Here is a 20122-nt window from a genome sequence, read left to right on the forward strand (position 1 = left end):
TGGACTTTTAAATTTTTATCTTCAGGTAGTTCATCTGTCCACATAGGGTTATATTTGGGGCCATGGTATTCTTTTCTTCCTAAGTTATCTTTTTCCACCTCGCACTAGTTGAGGCTGAAATAATTTTCTCCCTTTATCTCTGGAGATGCAGTTATTTTCTGTCTAGGCTCCCACCCCCACTTTCCAAAAGAAAGAACACTCTATTACCAGCGGCAGCTTATCTGATGAATATGTATGAAGTGTCCTAGAATTTAGAAAATCTTGTCACTCACTTATATAACTTGGTGATGACATTGAGTCCTCTCCCTTCCCCCATATCTCTTGAACTAGGCCCTTTTCTGTTCTGAAAATGCAGTATCTGCTCATCTCCTGCACCCCTCTATACTCTCAGATTCTGTAGTTGTCAGAATTCACTTTCTTATTTATGCCAGAGCCTTATTTTTAATGCCATTTTTCTTCCCAAACTTCATACTTGGTAAATATGTCTTTTAGTAGCAACATTTATCATACTGTTAAACTTTACCACCAGATTATTAATTCTGTGACTTGTCAAATAGTACCACAAAGGAAAGGGTTCTTTGTTCAAATGTAACTTAGGAAGTCTGACTTTATGCAAAGCAAACAGGTTTCCTCAGCAGAGAACTATTAATATTGTAAATCTCTTATGAGTGGAAGGAAAAAAATAGCATTGGGAAACATGTATACCTTGTCAAATATTTTAAGACCCTCATTTATGGAGCCACCTTTGTTTTTATAAGGGACAATTTTCAAATGAAGGCCTGTGAGTAGAAGGGTAATGTGAAATTAACCTTAATATTTTTATCTTTATGTTTATACTTTTCAAAAATTCATATGCTTGAGAAATGATCAGTGGGATTTAAGTTACTTCCCCTACCCATGATAATCACTGTTACCCTTTTTGACAAAAGAAAAGAAAGGAAGGAAGGAAGGAAGGAAGGAAGGAAGGAAGGAAGGAAGGAAGGAAGGAAGGAAGAAAGGAAGAAAGAAAGAAAGAAAGAAAGAAAGAAAGAAAGAAAGAAAGAAAGAAAGAAAGAAAGAAAGAAAGAAAGAAAGAAAGAAAGAAAGGAAAAATAATACCACGATATAGTTAACAACTTTAATCTTTTTCATTGGTGCTTTACCTCAAGGTGAAAAAAAATTCCAGGACACCAAACAAATGGAAATTATTCTGTTATTGAAAAAGTGAATAACTTATATTTGGGTAGCAAATTCTTTTCCAATGAGGTTGGTTTTCAATTCGTTTTGCTTTCAGTAAAATTGAAGAGGGACCTAATAGAGCTGTCAGTGCACAGGCTACTGAAAATAATTTGTGATGATGTAGCATAGCGCTATAAGATAGTCTTCATAAAACTTGGAAGAATTTCACAGAATTATACTTCCCATATTCTTATTTATGTGACCAAGTTTCTCAGTTTTAATTAGGAAAATTAAAAATAGAAATGAGTTATGTGAAATCTTAGTTTTATTCTAGCAATGTCATGATCATTCAGTATACATGAATTAATTGGGGAAAAATAGTCCCACCCATCTTATTAAAATATGAATTTCCTATAAGTACTTTTCTAAAAAAGTGACATATTTATATTGTTTATATCAATTATATGATAACATACTTTTAGTGATGACTCAAAGAATAACTTCAATCTCAATTTCAAATATACTCACATAGTATTATAAAATATTGATCAATAAATGACTTTTAAGTATTTAAACATAATACTTTAAGATCAAATTTTGTGGAGAAAAATGGAGTGAAACATGGTTTAAGGACAAAAAGAAAAGACGTAAAATTTGACTATTAAAGAAGAGCATGTTTTTAAATTTTTACTAGATTATATTGAGTATCAAATTATTGTATATTCTATGAACCAATTTTTAAAATGCTGCAATCTTTTAATAATACAAAAAAGTTACCAAAATTTTTCCAACTCTAAAATAATAGGTCTTGTTATGGTACAATATCAAAGATGTTATTGTGAAAAGTAGTTATTAGAAAGGGGGGGATTTTAAAAAAGGGCCAGTATACCTGCTTTCTTTTCTTTTCTTTTTTATGTCAAACATTTTGAAATAAGATATAACTCATATACCATAAAACTCACCCTTATAAAATGTACACTTTTAATTCTTCACAATCGATGGATTCATTTTTAAAAAATGGTGTAACATGTTATTTTCTAATGTTAGTAGTTACAATGCTGCTTTGCAATTAAACTATGAAAATAATGTTAGATTTTAAACAAAAATTACTTGTTTTGATAAGTATTTTAGGAGATATGTGCGCAATAAATGTTTAAAGGCCACAGTTCTCTGTAACACTCTTTGGAAAACATTGATCTGACATGACTTCAGGTTCTTGCTCTAATTCTCAGGTTTCCATGTCCTTCCTCTCTTCTCAGGCTCTGTAGCTGTTTCTTAGTGAAGTGATTGAAGAACTATAATGGATTTATTATGCAGTTAGTTTAGAAAACTGCTAATAGCTTGGGATTCAATCATTACAAAAATTTTATTGAGCAACTCTATGTACCAGGCACAATTTCAGGCACTGGACATACCAGCAAGTGAATGAGAAGACAAAAAATCCCTGTTCTCATGGACATTCTGGAAAGGGGACACAGACCAGGGACAAATACATAAGTAAAATGTAAGAGTAGTAGATGGGAGAGCTGAAAGAAGTAGTCCAAGATAATTTAAGTTTCAATAAAATGTTTTGGGAAAATTGCAATGAAAAGCTGATCCTATCTAATAAAGAAGGCATATGCTAATTGATCTTCACCCTGTTGTAAAGATGGCAGCACCCCCAGCCATTAAGGAGGGAATATACTAATTGACTGCCCCACCTTAAAAGATGGTGGCACCCACAGCCAATAAGGAGGCAATATGCTAATTGACCACCACACCCCCAAAGATGGTAGTGCCCACAGTCACAATATGGTGGTGCCAAGACCCTGCAGCCTCTCTGGGGCAGTGAGGACCATGTGTGCCTGCCTCCAGTGTCCCCCAGTCCCTTTAGCCCCCCAGCCACCCAGGGCCATCCTGAGGTGCAGACAAGTCTTGGATGATGGGTGCCCAGTCATCCAGGGCCCCCTGAGGCTCAGGTAACCAGGGTCAGCTGAGGCTTGCACTGCCAGCAGTGGCAGCAGCAGAGGTGTGATGGGACATCACCTTCTCCTTATCACTGGGTCACCTCCCACCCCTGAGGGCTCCCAGACTGTTAGAGTGGGCAGGCCAAGCTAAGGAACTCCCCTCCAGTGCATGAATTTTCATGCACTGGGCCTCTAGTATTTGAATAAATACATGAAAGAAGTATAGGAGTGTGACAAATATTTCTGGAAGAGGAAACAGCAAGGACAAGATCACTGAGATAAGGTCACACTAATTATTTGTTAATATATTTTTATTGTTAAAAATATTAGAGATATATTTCCCATTTCCCACCCACCTTTACCCCACACCTCCCAACTCCTACCCCCCTCCCAGGTCTTTACTACTCTACTGTCCATTACTTGGGCTATGCATATCTATAATAATAAAAGCATAATACGCTAATTAGACTGGACAGTTGAAAAACCTTCTGGATATCCTTCTGGATGACTTTCTTGCCAAAGCTGTGACCGTGAGGGCTGAGGCAAGCTGCAGCAGCTGCGAGGGCTGAGTTCTTTGCATGAATTTCATGCATCAGGCCTCTAGTCTATATATATAAAAGCCTAAGTGACTGAATGACCTAACAACTGGTTGACCCATCACTATGAATCATAATGACCACTAGGGGGCAGATGCTCAAAGCAGGAGCTGCTTCCTGGTGGTCAGTGTACTCCCATAGTGGGAGCACTGCTGTCAGGGCTCTCGGCATGAGCCGCTCCCTATCAGGACTGACTTGGAGTGAGCCTGTAGCAAATGCAGCAGTGCTGGGATGAGCAGGAACAGCAGGCAGGAGCAGCAAGCAACATTGGACTGCTGGTTTCAGCCTGATCGCTACAAGATGTGGAGAAAAGGGAACACTAATCTATACCAATGGTCGGCAAACTCATTAATCAATGGAGATAAATATCAACAGTACAATGACTGAAATTTCTTTTGAGAGTCAAATTTTTTAAACTTAAACTATATAGGTAGGTACATTGATATTAACTTAATTAAGGTACTCGTAAGCTGGCCTTTGCTAAAAATTCAAGGGGCCAAAGAGCTGCATGTGACTTGTGAGCCAAAGTTTTCTAACCATTGGTCTACACTAATAAAAGAGAAATATGCAAAATGACCTTACCAGCCAATCAGGAGTGAGTGTGCAAATTAACCCAGTGAAGATAGCAGGGAAATTTGCATACACAGGTGTCAAGCGGCTGGGGGTGGGGTGTTTCACACCACCCCAGCCACTCCAGGCTTCTGAGCAGTGTGGAAAGGCAGAAAGGAGACTCTGGCCAGAGCAAAGTTGGTGCCTGTAGCCAGGGGAAAGAAGGCCCATAATCGCACAAATCTTTGTGCATCGGGCCTCTAGTAAGTATATAAGTTCTTTGGTTTATCTCTTCTTGTCCACGCAACTGCACATTGAGTTATGTCAGTCTGTTCCATGCTTCCATGCTTCAGGTCTTGTTTTGTTGGTCAATTAATTTTATTCATTAGATGCTGCAAATAAGTGAGGTCATGTGATATTTGTCTTTCTCAGAATGGCTTATTTCACTTATTTTCCAGGTCCATCCAGGCTGTCCTAAAGTGTAAGAAATCTCTCTTCTTTACAACTGCATAGTACTCCTTTGTGTGAACGTCCCACAGCTTTTATATCCATTCATCTACTGATGGGTATTTGGGCTCTTTTCAAATCTTAGCTATTGTAGTAATGTTTCTATGAACATAGGGGTGCATATTTTCTTTCTGATTGATATTTTGGGGTTTTTAGGATATATTCCCAAAGTGGGATTGCTGGATCCAATGGAAGTTCCATTTTTATCTTTTTGAGGGAATTCCATACAGTTTTCCAAGTGGCTGCACTGGTCTACATTCCCACCAGCAGGAAACTAGTGTTCCCTTTTCTCCACATCCTCATCAGCACTTGTTGTTGGTTGATTTTTTTATGAGACCCATTCTGTTAGAACTGAGGTGATATCTCATTGTGGTTTTAGTTAGCATTTCTCTGATGATTAATGACTTTGAAAATTTTTTTTTAGTATTTGTCTTGGCCATTTGCAAGAGTACAATAATAATTAATGAGTAAAGATCAGTGTGGCTGACCTGGTGTGAGCTTTTAAGAATGTGAGAGATGATACCTGAGAGGTCTGAATATAAAATGATGCATGTACTATTAAAAACAGCATGAAGATTCTTCAAAAAATTAAAATAGAATTACTATGTAATCCAGAAATTCCATATCTGGGGGTATATCCAAAATAATTTAAAGCCAAATCTCAAAGATATATTTACACACCATATTCATAATAGCCTTATTTATAAGAAGTGAAAGAAATCATGTCCATCAACAGATGAATGGATAAACAAAATAAAATATTATTTAGTTCTAAAAAAGGAAGGAAAGCTTGTCAGATGCTATAATATGGATGAAAATTAAAGATATTATGCTAAGTAAAATAAGCAATCACTCAAAGATGAATAATGTGTGATTCTACCAATATGAGTTTCCCAAAGTAATCAAATTCATAGAAGCTGAAAATAGAATGATGATTGCCAAGGACTAGGAAGAGGTAGAAATGGAGAATTGTTTAGTTGGTATGAATTTCACTTTTGAAGGATGTAGAAGTTAAGGAAATCTGTTGTATAGCAATGTGAATATGCTTAATATCACTGAAGTGTACAATTAAAAATTGTTTAAGATGGTTAAAAAGTCATGGAAAATACAGTTGTTAGTTTTGCTTTTTCTGAGACTTTACACTTACCTTGTCCTTATCCCAAACACCTTTTCTAATTTATTCCAATTTCTAGTAGCAGTTGTCCCATCTATATTAATGAAAGGGTAATATGCTAATTAGACCAGATGTCTTCCAGACGTCATTCCTGATAAAGCCAGGCCGGAGGGAAGCCAACCCAGTCCAGGCTAACTGCAGGTGGCCCAAGGAGGGAAGCAGTCCAGGTCCCTGGTGCCTGTGGGAGGCTGGAGGAGGGAGCCAAGGCCCCCGGTGCTGGAGGGAAGCTGGTGCCAGCAGCAAGAGGAAAGAAGGAATACTCTGCACAAATTTTCATGCATTGAGCCTCTAGTTATACAATAATGATTTTATCTTTACATGTTTGTCTTTCCCACAAGAATGTATACCCCATAAAAGCAGAATTGGAGTCCTAGTCTCTTTTGCATCTGAATAGTTTGGTAATGAAAGAACCATAACACTTGCCTAGCACACCTTACTCATAAATGAATAAAGACTAAAAACTTTGACTGTTAATATGCCAGTATAAACAATATTATGAGAAACAAGACACAACTCAGTCAAACCACTTGGAAGTACACAGACATCATATTTCTTAGGCAGTAGGGTTTTTCTGTGCCAATGTGAGTTTTTTAACCCATTAATTATTTTATAAATAGAAGACATTTAACTTTAATTTTCATGAATATTACTCAAAGGTGGCTGAGATTGAATAGCAAGTTACTTTCTCAATTTCTTAAACTAAAGCTGCTAAAGAAATATTGAGTGAAATGTTGACTATATGTTAGATTTTTCCTATTTCAGACATTTCTGTTTTTCATAAGATATTTTTGTTAGAAGTGTTTCTTTGCAAAAATAATATAAATGTTATTTTCTTCCTTTATTAAGATGTCACTTTCACCTTGTCCTTCTTACCCGTTTGCTAATCTAAACATATCTGTATCCTAACATATATGTTTAGCATGTGATATCCATTTAGTTTTGGATTCAGATTGACACTTCCAAATTGTGTTCTTGTTAACACTGATGTTTTATTACTAAAATAGAATAATGATGTTATGTCTCAATTTGAAGGAAAAGCACAGTGGGTTAACAGATTAAATTTTCTTTCTTTCTTTTTTTTTTTTTTTTTTTAAGAAAGTAGTATAATTTTAATGACATGTTTTAATTCAGTGTTGGAAGACCTTAAAGTCTTATATTCTACACCAATATAAGCGCTGCAAATTATATGTTCCTGGATCCAGTTGATATCTTATCTAATTGAGGACAGTTATCATAAGAATACCTGTAAGTTAATTAATATAAGTTAAGTTGGAGGCTGAGTGATTTGGTGTGTTCACATTTCTATGTATACACAGTCTGCCAGGTTAAACTTTCTTCATTTTATATATTTTGTCCATAGATAATTTTTGTCCATTAGTGCTCACATTAGCTCATTAGGTTATGAAAGAATGAGTAGCTAACCCACATTAATAAAAATGTGCACAGCCCAGCCATTGTGGCTTCAGGGTTGAGTGTTGACCTATGAACCAGGAAGTCAGGGTTCAATTTCCAGTCAGGGCACATGGCTGGATTGTGGGCTCTATCCCCAGCAGGGAGCATGCAGGAAGCAGCTGATCAAAGCTTCTTTCTAATCACTGATGTTTCTATCTCTCTCTCCTTCTACCTTCCTCTCTGAAATAAATAAAAATATTTTTTTTAAATATGCACAATTGTAATGAAATGTTTTATGGTTATTTTTTGAGACAGTACCCGCATATCTATATTGTCCATGTATTTTATGTAAAAATAGTGATACTTTCCTCAATGAAATATTTTACAACTCTACTCCATTCTGAAAGTGATCTGCCTCAATAAACTTAAAAAAATATTATTATAAAAATATTGTATTTTAACAATATTTCTATACTTTATGAACCTCATATGTAGGATTCTAAATTTTCTAATATTTATCTTTACTTTTTATCAAAGTACTCTATCTCTCATCTTTCTCTTTATGTGTAAAAGTGTCTGATCAAGTAAGGCATGACACCATCTAACCGTTTTATAAATCTGGATTGGCAGTGACAGTGCTGAGGCATGGCTCTGGGCACTATAGTCACCTCTCCTATTTCTAATAACTTATTTTCTCCCAATTATCATGAATAGAATAATAATATTAATAATAATGCAATTAATAATAGTGATTATAAGGGAAACCTCTTTGATCTATGAGTCAGGTACTATTATTTTCTCTATTTTCTAAGTGGAACTAATGTAAAAGTCGAAATACTTCTTAAGATACCCTACTAATACATAGATGTAGATAAAAAATTGAACCCAGGCCTTCTGCTTTAAATTTTGTGTTTTTTAGCCTGAACTATTGTTGTTTTTATAAATAAGTATATGCTGTCTTATCTTGAGTGATACTGTTTTATTTCCAAACAACTGCAAAGTTTATATGAAAGTATGGAAGTCTTTATGGTTCATGGGAACTGAAATATCTTGGTGCAGTTTGTGTGGAAACAATGAACGAGTGATGTTCACTCATGGTAGCCATTATTTTATTGACAGACTATAGCCATGACTTGTAGAGTAGTTTCTTAATGTGTAGTGTAACAATACCAAAGATATAGTATATATACTACATGGCCAGTGAGTCATAATAGGCACAGCCCAATATTTCTTTCATTTATGAACAGAAAAGTAAATATATATGAAAACAAAATGTGCTATAGGCACCCTAAAGCTTAATAAATAGGTAGGAGTTATGGGAAGACTTTTAAGCAAGGTTATAATTAATATATTTTGTTGTGTTTAATTATATTATTATTTTTCTTTTAAGAAAAATGGACTACAGTAGGAAAAAATATTTAAACAAAGCAACACTTAAGAGGCTATTGATATATTTCAGGTATGATGATAATAATGGCCTAGATTGGGATGATATTAATTGAGATGTGTTTTAGAAGTTGAATAAACAGAATTGCTGAGAGATTTAGAGAAGGATAAAAAAAATGACTCCTATAATTGTGTAACTTATGGGATGTTTGGGCTATAAAATAAAATAATAAGCAAGACTGGACACTTTTCGGAAGATCTTAGTTTTCATCCCAGCTTTTACCGTTTAGTTTATTGTGATTTTAAAAATGTCACTTACTCTGCTTTATATGTATTTCCTCAGATACAAGTGAAGGAAATAATAGTACAAAGAATTTTAATAATGATAAAATGAGCTATTATGTATGAACATATTATTTTCTTTATTGATTAAGGTATTACTTATGTGTCCTTATTGCCCCATTGCCCCTCCCTCGGCCCCACCCCCCTGGTGTCTGTGTCCATTGGTTAAGCTTATATGCATGCATACAAATCCTTTGGTTGATCTCTGCCCTTACCCCCACCCTCTCCTACCTTTCCTCTGAGGTTTGATGGTCTGATTGATGCTTCTCTGAAAATATTTAGCACAGTTGGCCTATATTTTGTGTTCAATAAATTTTTAATATACAGTGAATCCTCTCCATACACTACAGATAGAGTGTTAAAAATGATACTATTATTTATATTAACACCAGAGGCCTGGTGTACAAAATTCTTGCATGGGAAGGGTCCACAGGCCTGACCAGCAATCAGGGCTGATCAGGGCCTTCTGGCTACTAGCCAGGGCCTCCCTTTCCCAGCTGATGGCTGCCAGCTGCCGGCAGGAGCTTTCCTTCATTCCATGTTGACCCTTGGTGGTCAATATATATCATTGTGAGCAATAGAACTCCTGGTCTCCTGGTCCAACTCCTGCAGGGACACTTTGCATATTAATTTTTTATATATATAAATCATTGTTGCTGTTATCACTGTGTATTGCATGGCAATGCAATGATAAACTGCACAGTGGGAAATCAATAAGCATCATAATCAACATTATTAATCAAGAAAAATTGATGAAATATAAAAAAATGATCAAAATATTTGAAAGTTATAACATGAAGGGAATAACTTATTTTCTACAAATTATTTTGGATAAAGCATCCAACTAAGGCCAATCAGATAACTCTTGTTGAAAATATAAATGCTTTTTGATCCTGTTGTTCATGCATAAATATCTTATAGGTGATCCTCAAAATAATTTATAATAATTTACATAATTGGAATAGAATGGGGGGGGGATTTAATCACTCCTTTATTTGGTCATTAAAACAAATTCAAAAATTTTCTGAGGTGAATCATGACCTTCCTCATAGATATTCTTTACTTTCTGATAAAGATGGTTTGTTCTCTCTTTCTGTGCTCCATAGTTTTCCTTAAATAATATGCAACAGTCTATTGGCTTATGTTTAAATCTTACATGTTAAAAAATATATTTTAAATTATTTAGGACCATATTTAGTTTGCAACATTAATTAGGTGTATGCTGGGCCTGTAGCAGGTAAAAAACAAACAAACAAACAAACAAACAAAAAAACACCACAAACAATGAAAAACACACACAAAAAAACCCTCATCTTTCAATTGGGGGATGGAAGCTCAGGACAAAGAGGATTAAGGAATTTATAACAATGTTTTGAGGATGAAACAATATGGCAGCATAGGTAAACACCTATGCTTGCTGCCTCCCACTACCACATCAAAATTACAACTAAAATACAGAACAGCTATCATGCAGAACCATGGGAAACCTGGCTGAGGGGAAGTACTACAACTAGAGAGGTAACAAAGAAAGCAAATTGAGATTGGTAGGAGGTATGGAGGCATGGAACGGGCTGGTCCGGCACCCAGGTGTGCCACTTTTTTAATCAGGTGGGAGATTGCCTTTTTGGAGGCTGCCTGGAAGAACAAGAAATCCAAGCCCCATACCAGACTCCTGGCCCAGGGTTTCAGAGCTGGGGAAAGAAGTTCCTATGGGTAGTAAGAACTACAGACTGTAAAAACCAGTGTGGATTGGGGCTGGGTGACACACAGGCTGCTAGAGACCCAGCTGCTCCTCTTTAAAGGCCTTCACCATGAACTGAATTTACAAGCTCCCTCTTTCTCTGAGCTCTAGTGCCGGGTGAGCCTCTGGGGGACCCAGACAGATACAAGGAGAAACTGGACTGTCTGGCATTGGGGCAGGAACTCAGGGGTGGTTTTCTTCCAGGTGGAGGTGCTTTCAGAGGTCATTGTTCCTGTACTGGAACCTCCCTGGTGCAGGGATGACTGGCAGACATTTCTGTTCACTCCATCCTGGAGATTCCCTGAAACCCCACCCCACCCAATTTACAACCCCACCCAAGCTGTGTGCAGTGGCTTTTGTATATGGATGGCCTGTCCTTTTTCAGCCTAAAACCTGTCAAACAAGCTGGGTCATGGAGCCTCAACCCTAATAATAAAAGGCCTAAGGCCAGCACCAGCACCAGCCTCTTTGCTTCACAGCTGAGCCTTGTCTGGGCACTTCCAAACCAGATACAAAGAGGAGGAATCTGCAGCTCTCTCTGTAGATCCTGCTGGGTGGCCTCCGGCAGTGGCTGACTTTGCGCCTCCCTGGAGACCCAAGGGTTAGTGTGAGACCACATCAGATTACAACTCTTTACATCCATAAATGACATACTTAAGGGGCAAATTCAGTGAGCACCAAAGCCCCACTGAAGCAAGTCCTGCTCCATAGGGGTGTCTCCTGCACAGCAGCTCTCCAACTACAGTCCCAGCTGGTCGCCACAGCCAATTGGCCTGGAGGTCAATTCCATCCAGTGATACCAACAGCAATCAAGGCTCAACTACAAGACTGTGCACCCAGCCCACAAAGGGGTGCCCCAGGAGTGTCCACCTTGGGTGGTTGAGGAGGCTGAACTGATAGGCTTTATAGGACTCCTACTACACAAGGCCACTCTATCAACTCAAGGAGACTTAGCAGCTACCCAATACATAGAAAGCAGTCAAATGTGGAGACAAAGAAACATGTCACAAATGAAGAAGAAAAAAAAAAAAGGAAGAAAGCAAACTACTGGATATCAAGTTGAAACCACAGCTATAAGGTTACTCAAGAATCTACTGAAAACCTCCAAATAACTTAGTGAGACTTTCAAGGATCTTAGTGAGAATGAAAAAGAAAAAAGAAAAAAAAAAAGGAAAAGGGACAGTCAGAAATTAAGCATACATTGACTGAAATAAAGAATAATACACAGGTATACAACAGTAAAGGATCCTGGGAATCAAATCAATGATTTGAAATATGAGGAAACAGAAAACACCCAACCAGAAGAGCAAAAAGAAACCAAAATATGAAGATAGTGTAAGGATCCCCTGGGACAACTTCAAGGGTACCAACACCTGAATTATGGGGGTGCCAAAAGAAGAGAGAGAGCAGATACTGAAAACCTATTTGAAAAAATAATGACAAAAACTTCTCCTACCTGGTGAAAAACATAGACTTACAAGTCCAGGAAACATAGAGAATCCCAAACAAAAGGAATCCAAAGAGGACTGCACCACAACACATCATAATTAAAATGCCTAGGGCAAAAGACAAAGAGAGAATCTTAAAAGCAGCAAGAGAAAAACAGTTAGTTACCTACAAAGGTGTGCCCATATGACTGTCAGCTGATTTCTCAAAAGAAATAATGCAGGCCAAAAGAAAGTGGCAAGAAATATTCAAAGTGATGAAAAACAAGAACCTACAACCAAGAACACTCTACCCAACAAAGCTATCATTTAGAATTGAAGGTCAGATAAAGAGCTTCACAGACAAGAACAGGCTAAAGGAATTTATCACTGCCAAATCAGTATTATATGAAATGCTGAAGGGTATTCTTTAAGAAGAGAAAGAAGAAGAAAAAGGTAAAGATAAAAAATTATGAACAACAAAGTGACAACAAATACATATCTGACAACAAGTGTGAATCTAAAAATCAAATTTAAATTTTTTTTCTTTTTTTAAAATATATTTTATTGATTTTTTTACAGAGAGGAAGGGAGAGAGATAGAGAGCTAGAAACGTCGATGAGAGAGTAACATCGACCAGCTGCCTCCTGCACACCCCCTACCGGGGATATGCCAACAACCAAGGTACATGCCCTTGACTGGAATTGAACCCAGGACCCTTCAGTCCGCAGACCGATGCTCTACCACTGAGCCAAACCGGTTTCGGCCAAATTTAAAAATTTTGATGAACAGAATAAACTGGTAAATGGAATAGAAACAGGGGCATGGGAATCCTGACACTGACATTTCTTGGAAGGAAGGGGGTGTGAGGGTGTGGACAAAAAGATTAGGCAAAGATCTTTCTTATGTGCATGCATGCATTACCAATAGGATGCATTAGGGTGGCAATAGGGTGGCAAAGACCTGGGGTGGGGTGGGAAATGGGTGGAGGGGAGCTATTGAGGAAAATCAGAGGGACATCTATAATATTCTCAATAATAAAGATAAAACAAACAAACAAAAACCTCAAAATTTTAAAATTGCAATAATACCTTAAGTCCTAATTTTTTATTTATTTATAATACTCACATATTTGTATGGAAGGATGTATTAATTTATTAAATGGAGGATAAGTATGTAAATAAATAAAAAAAAAAACTTAAAATCACTGCCATACAAAATTTACCAATGGTAGTCCTGCTTCCTGAACACAGCATTATCTGTTGCAGATACTGAGCATTCTGCTCTCTAGAACTCCAGATAATTGTTCTGCTTTAGCAGTGAAGTTTTCCCATGCATGGGTCCAGGCTGAGGTTGCCTTCTTTGTTGCAGTCATTGGGTAGGAATACTCTGACTCTAATGTAAAGTATGGTGATAGACCAATACCACAGGTACTGAGACATTCCCCCCTTCTGCCCCAGAATTTCCCAGGGAAGTCCTGTATCACTGACACATCCTTTTGAGACTTTTCAAGGCATTTCTGAGGCCCCTGGATTGTTTTTCCTACAGTGTGAATGTTCCCCTGCTCCACAAAAGCCAAGTTGTCTCTCATTACTTTCTCTAGTTATTAGTTCTTTGGGAATAGTATTTGCAACACAAGGGAAATAAAAGAACCAACTTCAATATATATATATATATATATATATATATATATATATATATATATATATATAATTTTTTTAATATATATATTTATTCAGTGAGTGTCTTACCCCTCAGTCCTTGAATTTATACCTGTCCTACTTTTTTTTAATAAGAATATATAAATCTGTTAATCTAAAAAAAATATAAGATAATCTATGATTAATTTAACAACAATTAATCTGAAGAACATAGTGAGCATAAGAGTTTGGTAGAAAAGATGAATCTAAATATAAATTTAACTTTTGGATTTTAAATGTACTAATTTTGTCTAAGTCCTTATAGCAGGGTCAATTGAATTTACTTTACCTGTGTTAATTGAACTATTTTCTAGGTATTAGAGAAAATAAACCAAGACATTTTATTACTTTGACAACCCTAACAGTATGTTGCTCTTGAACAAACCATTTTGCCTTTCAATCACTAAGATTTACAATTATTATGATGCTCAGGAATTGTATATCTTATAAAAGCAAAGCAAAACTAACAAAAACTGAGACACTGGAATTTGACTGATGTCAACCATCTACCAATTTTTATTCATTTTATTGCTATAAAACTGTATAACCTCATTAAGACATTAGGTATTTGTTATATATCTTAAAATATAATTTTATTCTGGTCTCTAAGAACTATCCTATCTGAATCACTTCTTGTGGCTACTGTCTAGCAATGATTTTCTGTAAATTCATAGAGAAAGTTATATTTTTCTAAATTTTCTAAAGTGACATTACCCCTATCTCTTTGGTAAAACTTACGTAAGATGCAGAAAGAGATATGCTTTTTATGTTAGGCTTTATTCTTGATACTGTCCACCTCATGACAATGTATTTTTTAAGATGAATTCATCAGTATATTCTCTTCTACTCTTTGCATTATATATGCTTATTCTTTCATGCATGTGTTTATGCTTTCACCTATCTAATAGATATTGACTCTATCAATTTTACCTACAAGGCACACTGTTTACTTCTGTCCCTCTCGCTCCTGGTGGAGTTCTTCATCGGGCTTCTTTGCTTAAATACTACCCTTTTTCCTTAGGACAAAGGAGTAAAGACTCAGCTCCTCTTGTCCACAAGGATTTTATTTTATTTGTGACCAAAATGGTTCTGGAACCAACAAACTAATTCAGAAACAGTCTGAAGAAAAGCCTCAATATTAGAAAAATAAAGTAATTTTAATCAATAAAAATATATCAACAACAAAAAGTCTGCACTACGTATCTGTTAAATAAGGATCCCACAAAGCAGCAGCAATAACCTCTGCTAGTATTGCCCACAAGTCAACAGTGGAAGACTGGGATTCTTGTCCCCTAAACTCAGGACTGGGGATCTGCCTTTTACCTGGTTTTGTATTCTCAGAAGTCCTCTAGCTTTTCATTGATATATTGGAATGCTGTTTTGTTTTGTTTCATCATCTACTGCTAGAGTCACAGTTTCTGGCTATTTCCTATTGCCTTTCTTTTTGTTTCTCTTGGAAATCCTTCTACAATTTGAAATAAAAAAGGGGATCCTACCCATGCATTTTGCTGATCATATTATGAAACCTCATTTCTGGGGAAAGTATTATTTAATGGCCAAAGAGATATTAAGTAATGGGCTCATTCCACAATTATTTTAATGAACGTCAGAAGTTATTTAGTTTAGCATTCCATATTTATCAGCAATTCTTTTTTTTAATTTTAATTCTTTTTTAAAATTTTTATTTATTATTATTTTTAGGTTTTTAATTCACTTTAATTGAATTTATTGTGGTTACACTGGTTAAAAATTATATAGGTTTCAGGTGTACAATTCTATAAGGCATTGTCTGTATATTGTATTTTGTATTCACCACCCCAAGTCATGTATCTTTCCATCACCATTTTTCTTTCCTCTACCCACTCCTGTCTTTCCCTACCCTCCTTTTCCCTCTAGTAATGACCATACTGTTATTAGCAATTCATTATAACACTAAACTATAGATATGTGTTTACAGTACTGTTCTGACACATGAACATTTTGAGTTGCATAAAGGAAGTTTGGGACATTGTGGCTTCCTGGAATGTATTAATGTGTTTCTGCATGTCTTAGAGTAGTCTGTTAATGCCTCTACTTTTCTACCAACAGTGGTAATTACGGTCAGATCAGGACATTAATGAAGACTAATAAATTTTGGGCTAGTTATTAAGGGGAGCAAATTGAACAACTGGACAAGACTATCAAGCAACTCTTTGTACATACTTGTATATTGTAAAGTAAATGAGCAGAAAGTAAACATAAAATCAAATTGCCAATCAGCATGAGCATCAGCTAACATTCTGAATAGGCAGTAGATTGAAGAGCATTGAGCAGCTCAGTGTAGGGGGTGGGGGGAGCCTCAGGTTAAAGCCAAACTCCACTCATCAAATCAATAGCTCTGTGTGAATATGAATAAGACACTTGATCTCACTTGACCTCAATTTCCTCATCTGCAAATTAGGAGTAGTAATGGCAAATACTTCATAGTGCTGTTATGAGTGTTAAATGATTTAATTTTTATAAACTTTAAAAATACTCTGTAGCATTGGAGTTATATACAAATTGCTATTATTATTCTATTTAAACAAATGGTTGCAAACAAGGGTAGGATAGCCGTGGCCAGTGTTGCTGGCTAAACATCATCCCTGCACTAAAAGATCATCAGTTTAATTTCTTGGCAGTGCACATGCTCAGATTGCAACTGATCCATGTTTCCCTCTCTCTCATTTTTTCTAAAAATAAATAAATAAATAAATAAATAAATAAATAAATAAAATATTTTTTAAAGGGTTAGGATAATATTCAATGAGACTGTTAACAAGGTAATGAGCTATTTTTTTTTTGTATTGTGGAAGTATTTTTTATGTTGGGAATAAGAATAAATTAAACATTTTATATATTTACAAAACTATGATTACTATATAGCTACAGTTTTACAATTTTCTTTTTTCACTTAAATTATTTGGGGATTTCTCCATGTCAGGGCATAAATTTTTCACCATTTGGATGGTTGTTTAGAATTAGGAGTGGAGTTTGAAATAGTTAATCCGCCATTTTCTCACCATATCATGGATTGACTGTACTTCTTAGAAGAACTACAGTTCTTTAGATACCTTGTTGCAATATGTAATTTTTCACCCTATACAATGAGTCATAGTTATTATCTGGTTCCTTTGTTATTTAGAGTGACTTTTCCTCCCCAAAGAGAAAATAGCTCTTGCTACTCATGATAACCTGAAGGAAAATAAAGCTGAATGCTGAGCCAACGTTAAAGCAGAGAAGAAATGTGATTTATATTACAGAATCCTCTAACCCCTCTTCCCAACACTAAGACTTAAGGAATTACTGTGCCCAGTGTTTGTGGTTATAGAGGAGAAGGCAATATTAAAAAACTGGGAGAATTGATGAAACGTTTGTTTGAAAAGCATTTAGACCCTGATTCTCTCTCCTCAACTCTGCATAATTGAGTGTTAGCCCCTCTCACTCCAAAAGGATAAAAGTAAGTTTTGTATTCTGGAAAAGTTAAATGATAGTGTCTCTGCTCAGGTAAATGAGAATAGTGATTTAAAACGGGTGAGTACATGGCCATTGATTTGATAAAGTTGAAACATTCAGTACCCAGCCCTACTCTCCTGCCACCACAGCTCCAGGATGCTGAAAACATCCTGTACTGCCTCCAGGATGAAAATGGAAGATAATTTCCCAGGGAACATGGAGTGGATGGGGAGAGAATCCACTACTTTCATCAGAGGTCCCCAAGGGAACCCAGGAGAACATCATATAAGGAAGACCACAGTTAACAATTACCATCTATGGGCATGGAATTTCCTAACAGTTTTTAGTGTTTTACTCTTAAAATGAGTAGACAGCTATGGACCAGTACATACTAGTGAAAGGCATCTGAGGTAAAAGATGGAGGGGGAGATACAGAAAATCATATGGGAAGAGAGATGCTAAAGAGGGAGTAAAGTTATTTTTTGAACGGTTTATTATTAATCTCAGAGTGTTAAACATACTCTGGCATCCAGGAATAGTTTGCTGTTAAAAATAATTAAGCATAAATGAGATTTTGACAATTAAAAATCAGATAGTTGTGAGGGGAACTCAATAGAAGGTTATAAAATTAAATATCTCATGAAGTAGAGCAAAGAGATTATGAAATGGAAATTAGGAGAAAAATAGAGAATTGTTCCAAAAGGCTTGTAATTTGAATAATATAAGTCCCAGAAAAAAAAAGTGAAGAGTAACAATAAAAAAAATTTAATTATCGCTGAAACCGGTTTGGCTCAGTGGAAGAGCGTTAGTCTGGAGACTGGGAGGTCCCAGGTTCGATTCCGGTCCAGGGCATGTACCTTGGTTGCGGGCACATTCCCAGTAGGGGGTGTGCAGGAGGTGGCTGATCAATGTTTCTCTGTCATCGATGTTTCTAGCTTTCTATCTCTCTCCCTTCCTCTCTGTAAAAAAATCAATAAAATATATTTTAAACAAAAGAAAAAAGAAAATTAATTATCAAAGAATTAGGATAAGAAACTTTCCCAGAATGTAAGGAGAGAACACAGGACAGAAGCTAGTGGAAGTTGACAGTGGTGCAGGGATATTCAGAGATTACAGCTGCTGAGCAGATTCAGAATGCAGCATGTCCAGTGTGGCCATAGTTCACCTGCCAGCCTAACTTAACTTTAAAATGCAAACACACGAAGGGGCATGTGGACAGAAAAATATGTATATTGATATTACTTTTTGTTTGAATAAACAAAATGAATTAATATATAAATATATCTTTAAATCTGTGATGGTCAACAGAAAAATTTTATATAAAAGTTAGTTACAAAATATTAGCTTATATTTCTCATTCAGTTTTCCTCTGTTCTTTTTCCTTATCTTAAAGGCAAGGAAACCATTTGTGCTTATTCTGCTTCTTCATAGCACAATATTATTTGTAAGAGACCAAAAGAACCAAACACTATTTGTATAAATGTACATAAAAACATAAGGACACAGAACCTACAATTTCAATGACCTTTTCACAAGATACCATCTTCTAACCTGCAATCAATGCATCATGTCAATGGGAATTGCTAGGTGGTCTATGTGCTCCAAACTAGACAACAGCACTTTTTCCGTGAAGGTTTGTCTCTACTTATAAGAGACTCATAAGTATTGACATTGATACAAAAATCAAATTGAAACAATAGAAGAAAAATTCTAAACTATTTAGACAACTATATTTGTAAAGATGTAAATAAGATCCTTTTAATTAACATTTATTTAGTACTAGAGGCCCAGTGCATGAAAATACATGCACTGGGGGTGAGTCCCTCAGCCCGGCCTGCCCCCTCTCACGGTCCAGGAGCCTTCAGCAGAGGGAGGTGACCCAGTGATCAGGAGACACCCCCATTACACCTCTGCTGCTACCATTGCCCGCAGCCCAAACCTCGACCAGCCCTGGTTACCTGTGCTTCAGGCCAACCTTGGGCGGTTGGGCCGTCAATATCTGAGACTTGCCTGCACTTTAGGCTGGCCCTGGGTAGCTGGGAAGCCACCATCTGAAGGCAGCTGAGGGACTGAGGGGCTGGGGGATTCCAGAGGCAGACTCGCGGAGTGGCTGCCCACCTAGGGGCAGGCCTGGCAGTGCTGTGTGCCTGCTACTCTGGTGGAGCTGAGGGGACTCAGTGCTGCCATCTTGTGGCTGTGGCTGCTGCTATCTTTGAGGGCTTGGCAGTCAATTACCACATTCCCTCCTTATTGACTGTGGGCACCACATCTTTGTGAGGGCGTGATGGTCAAGTAGCATATTCCCTTTTTGTTAGCTAGGATTATATATAACCAAAATTATCTTAGATACTAAAGGCCAGAGATAGGACTTCAGAGATAAGAAAGAGTAGTAGAAAACATTAATATGTAAATCAAAAATAGCAAGAGCATAAAATTGAATATGTAGAGTTTTATTTATTAATTTCCAGAAGGTGCAAAACTTCTACTAAAAATACATTATTTTAAGGCAAATAAGAAATATATCATTAAAATTATTAGACATTTTATTTTCTCTACTTCAATATACTGGGCATGTGATTATCATTAAACTAATTGTTATAATTCCACAGGTAATTTTTATTGTTGTTGTTAATCCTCACCTGAGGATAGTTTTCCATTGATTTTTAGAGAGAGTAGAAAGGAGAGAGAGAAACATCAATGTGAGAGAAACACATCGATTGGTTGTCTCCCACA

The 20122-nt window shown here is 36.3% G+C and overlaps 1 protein-coding gene across 2 annotated transcripts in view; it reads left to right on the forward strand.

Moving 5' to 3' along the window:
• Positions 1 to 20122, forward strand: part of MDGA2 (MAM domain containing glycosylphosphatidylinositol anchor 2) — an 865112-nt gene that overhangs the window by 444495 nt on the left and 400495 nt on the right. The gene's annotated exons all lie outside the window — the stretch shown is intronic.

The sequence above is a fragment of the Pipistrellus hanaki genome (genome assembly GCF_964339955.1).
Source record: "Pipistrellus hanaki genome assembly, chromosome: 1".
In the NCBI taxonomy this organism is placed as follows: Eukaryota; Metazoa; Chordata; class Mammalia; order Chiroptera; family Vespertilionidae; genus Pipistrellus; species Pipistrellus hanaki.